Consider the following 4920-nt stretch of genomic DNA (forward strand, 5'->3'; position numbering starts at 1 on the left):
GTTCAGGCTCCAGGAAAACCAGGGTAGTTTATTTTTAGCTACTCCCCTTGGGGTGAAGGGAGGAGACCTGGGCAATGGGCTGTTTGCATTTGGAAAAAATGACTTTATCTGCCTAGGTGAAAGGTTTTATCCTCTAGCTAGTGTGAGATAAACTTGGAGATATGGGTTGTGGAGCAGTAGGTTTTGGAGTGGCTGGTGGTGGGGAGGTGGGCATCCAGGGGACCATGTGGGACTGCGGCTCCTGCATGCCCTTCCAAAGAGGTGTGCTTGCTGTAACTTTTCTAGAATGACAAACAATCGATTTTTGCTGTGGGTGGAAAGGGAGGCTCCTGCCTCTGACCCTCCTTTCGCCCATGAAGTGGATTGAGGGGCCTTCCCGTACCAAAAAACTGAAGGCTTTGTGCCTACAGCAGCAGCTGCTCCAGACCTCTCTGGCCCCGGGACTCTCTCTTTCTCTCTCACACCTCCCTCTTCCCTCTGGATGCTGGCCCTGCGGGTTGCTGCAGGGCTTCAAGTATGAGCTCAAGGACAACCCCAGGGTGACCAGGCCACCTTTGTCATGCACAGGACACCTGCATATAACCCCTATGTCCAGTTCCAGTATGAGGACCCCCGGGTGGTCCAAGAACGCACACACAAGAGCACCAGCATACTCAAGGCCTCACTGAACGAACACTGCAAGAACCCCTACTCCACCAAGGATGAAAAGATCATGCTAGGCATCATTAGCAAGATGACCCTCACGCAGGTCTCCACCTGGTTCCCCAATGCACGCTTGCGCCTCAAGAAGGAGAACAAGTTGACATGGGATGTGAGCAGCAAGGACCAGGAGGACTGTGCCCTTTTTAGCAGTGACACGAATGGCGACCCAGAGAAGGCCGAGAATGACAATGAGATTGATTTGGAGAGCATCGACATCCACACTATGGCGACCAGAGCAACGAAGACAATGAGGACAAGACCGAGCTGTGCGAACATTGCAGACTCAGGACTCAGCCTCGCAGCTGGCGACAGCTGAGGAGCTCAAGCCCCAAGACTAGCCCCTGGACTCTGCCAAGGAGGGCCTGGAGCCCGGCAGCATGCGCCTGCTGAGCCCCAACTTTGTGGCGGGCGGCCTGCAGGGAGTGTCCCACAGCAAGCCCAAGATCTGGTCTCTGATGGAGACCACCAGGAGCCCCTCAGGCACACCCAAGACCTCACCGCCTCCGCCCACTGGCCCTACAGACCCGCACCAGCCCTCTGTGGGTGCTGCACCAGCAACCCGCCTTCCTGCCCAGCCGTGAACTGTACACCTGCCACATTGGCTTGTCCTCCAACTTATATCAATATTTTTTATTATGAACAATAATTTTTCTGGATTTATTGTAAAGACAAGGTCTCACCAAGGTGCCTATGCTGGTCTTGAACCCCTGGGCTCAGGCAATCCTCTCGCCTCGGCCTCCCAAAGTGCTGGAATTACGGGCTTGAGCCACCGTGCCCTGTCTAGCCAGTTGTTTTTATGTCAATTGTGCCTGGATTGCAAATAGGCAAATTAATTAAGTAGACACTCTAAAAATATGAGTGGAAAAGTTGTTTCTGTGTAAAGATAAGTTGCATATTTGGAAAGAGTAGCAGGTCAAATGGTAAATGCTTTAATTCTGCTGAGTTAAGTGTGAGTAAAGCAGCCGTGAAAGATAAGACTCCCCTTCCCTGTAACTGGAAATCAGAGATGAGATATCATGAATGCTGCTTGGGTGAGAAAAATGACATGGAATGCCAAGTAAGGGATTCGTGCTCAGAGGGAGTGCCTTGGCTTTATATGAGACATTGACTCTGAATGAAAGTACTGTATGTTGAGATTCCAGTGAAATGTTTAAGGCACACTTATGTCATTTTTAGGATTTCCCCTCTTCCAATAATTCATTTTGTTTCATCAGTCCTAAATGCTTTACTTGAGCGCTTTTATTGCATTTTGTTAGGAATAGTGGTGAAACTTATTTGTTTGGCAAATACAGTCCATATTCTTCCAGGATGTTTGGTTGAGGTTCTTTACCAAGTTGGGCTCTCTTCCCGATCTTGACAGCTCATTGGAATCACCTGGCAAGCTCTTAATTCTCTGAAGATTGGGTTCCCATCAGCTCCCCCAGAGACTTTGATTTAACTGGTCTAAGTAGGGCCTGGGCATGGAGACATTTTAGCAGTCCTAATGATTCTAATGGGCTGCCTGGGTTGAGCACCACTGCTCTGTATTATTTGCTACTTGGACTTTAGGTCTGTGGCCAAGTTTGCAAGAGTCACGTGGAAGTCACATAGAGGAGGCACCAGTGACAGTTCCACACAGTGGCAGCGGATGGGCTGGAGACCAGATGATCTGGTAGATCGACATGAACAGGTAAGATGAGAGTGACCAATCCTGGCCAAAAGTGCCATGAACAAGCATGTGATGATGATGGTCTGTGTCAAAGGAGAATTTCCCAGAGGTCAGGCACCTCATTGTCCCATGAAGGAATAATGGGATGTTCTTATATATCGTCGATTCTCATTATTTGCGATTGTTATGTTCTATAAAGTTATGGACATGGAATTTGTGAATACTGAACCATTCCTCACAGGGGAAAATACAGGGTGTGGTTCCTGTGAGGATCTGGCCACAGCACTTTCATCCATCGATTAATGGTTTATGTGTGTTTCTGTTTAACGAACACCTTCTTTAATATATGGTTAATCCATTAGCATTGAGTTCACAGACAACCACACTATATATAACTCCTGCCTGAAGGAGGCTTGTCCAACATATGCATTTTCTCTGTAAGGCACATCACAGTCCCTTGTGCTTACAATATTAGACAACATTTCAGCAACACCATGCTTGGAGGCCATTTTAAACAGCAAAATCACCAACACAAGACACAAAAATGTGGAAAACAGCACTAAACAGGCTGCAAATAGGATATTTGCTCACAGTATGACAACTGTAGCAGGAAGACAGAGTATTGTCTTGTTTCATCTCAGCTGAGTGGGTGTGCGTTAGGCTCAAAATTTTCACTGCTCTGATGTGCATTTCTACGAGTGACTGGAAAAGTACCTTGAGTATGGACTTCGGGGTTGCAAATAAGTTTTAGGAGGTAGGTGAATTCATAAATAGGGTATCTACAAAAATGAGGATACACTGTACATAGCTAATGTATTTCCACTACTTTCTCTTTCTGCCTGGTCAGTCATATTCCTTTCTTTCTTCAAAGCCCTGCCTATCCTGTCAAGAGAGATTTTGTTGATCTGTAACCTGCCTCTGATCATTGCCTTCTGTGCTCAATTTAGAGAATACTCTTGAGATCAATCAATCAATCAATTAACAACCAATACTAATGTAGTATTTGAAAGCAGTCAACAGGACTTTTGGGAGATATAGTGGGGAATAGATAAAGATAAAAAGCAATGCCTTCCCAAAAGCAGTTTACCAGTAGTTGTGGAGAAAAGGCTAACACATGAAACAGTTAAACAATGCTAAAAGTTACCTATGACTATTTATTTATATTTTTTTTAAAGATGTGGGATATAATTCAGGGTTAGGTATACAAACATTGATTATGCAGGTACCCTTGTTGATGAGGTATGCCCCTCCCTCCCTTAGCAGTTTCCCTCAAATGCCAATCTCACTGTCCCTCCACTGGAAGTTTCCCACTACTGCCAATCCCTTTCTTATAGTATTATGATAATTGTTCAAGGCCCACTTATGAATGAGAACATATGGTACTCTGGTCTTTGTTTTGGTGATAGATCACTGAGTATGATCAACTCTAAACCTATCCAAGTTGCTGTGAAGTCCATATGTTTGTTCTTCTTTATGGCTGCATAATATTCCATTGCATATATATACCACATTTTTTAAAATCCAGATCTCTGACTGTTTTAAGTAAATGTTGCACACTGTAAGTGCAATAGATGACTAGAAAAAGCTACCAGTGGGGTCTTTAAGAACAACTTTCCCAAGAAATGGAACTTACATAGGACTTTGAGGATGATAGAGTGGGTAGAGGACATATTTAAGGAGATATGAATACAGCCTGAAAAGTGGAAACAAGCATAGTGTTTCTGTTTTGTTTTTTTTTCCAAATAATGAAGAGATTAACTTAGCTAGGATGCCTGTGCATCAGGAGTTGGAAGTGATGGAGCTGTTTGCAAGCTTAGGTCTGCCTGATCATGCTTTGTTCCTTAGCCCAAAAGACATTTTCCCAAAAACACTGACAGGACATTCCAGGTAGACTAAATACCAGCAAACATTTTGTACTCTATTCTTACTTGCCAGAAAATTTAGCCAGGATCTCAAGGACTCATTGGTAACAGTAGGTACTTTAATTTAGGGCCAATGTATCTGAGAGGTCATTCTGAAGAAAGATCTAGGAAATGGGATCTCAGGTGGTGAATGACACCACAGGAGTCTGGGAAAATTCACACACTTCCCATGGGAACCCACCCCTCCTTTTCAGCAGCAAACTAACTGGACTACACACCAGTGAACATCACAAGTATAAACCACCCTGTTTTTTTCTTTTTTTTTTTTTGAGTTGGAGTCTCGGTCCATTTCCCAGGCTGGAGTGCAGTAGCACACTCACGGCCACCTCAGTCTTGACCTGCTGGGCTCAGGTGATCCTCCAACCTCAGCCTTCCAAGAAGCTGGAACTACAGGCACACGCCACCATGCCTGGATAACTTTTTGATTTATTGTAGAGATGAGGTCTCACCAATTTGCCCAAGCCGGTCTCAAACTCCTGGGCTCAGGCCATTCTGTCACCTCGGCCTCCCAAAACGCTGGGATTATAGGTGTGAGCCACCATGCCCAGCTACCCCACTACTTTTCTTTGAAGTAATTTTAGTTTGCATACATTAGTACCCTTTTGCTAGTAACAAATGACAGTTGTCCAAGGAGGCTGCTTGACCTAT

General features: G+C 45.1%; 1 pseudogene; it reads left to right on the forward strand.

Annotated features, from left to right (window-relative positions):
• Window positions 1-353: 353 nt before the first annotated feature.
• Window positions 354-1341, forward strand: LOC103257036 (annotated as a pseudogene).
• The last annotated feature ends 3579 nt before the right edge of the window (window positions 1342-4920 follow it).

Source organism: Carlito syrichta, unplaced genomic scaffold, assembly GCF_000164805.1.
Source record: "Carlito syrichta isolate Samal-C Ts95f unplaced genomic scaffold, Tarsius_syrichta-2.0.1 Scaffold301170, whole genome shotgun sequence".
NCBI lineage: Eukaryota > Metazoa > Chordata > Mammalia > Primates > Tarsiidae > Carlito > Carlito syrichta.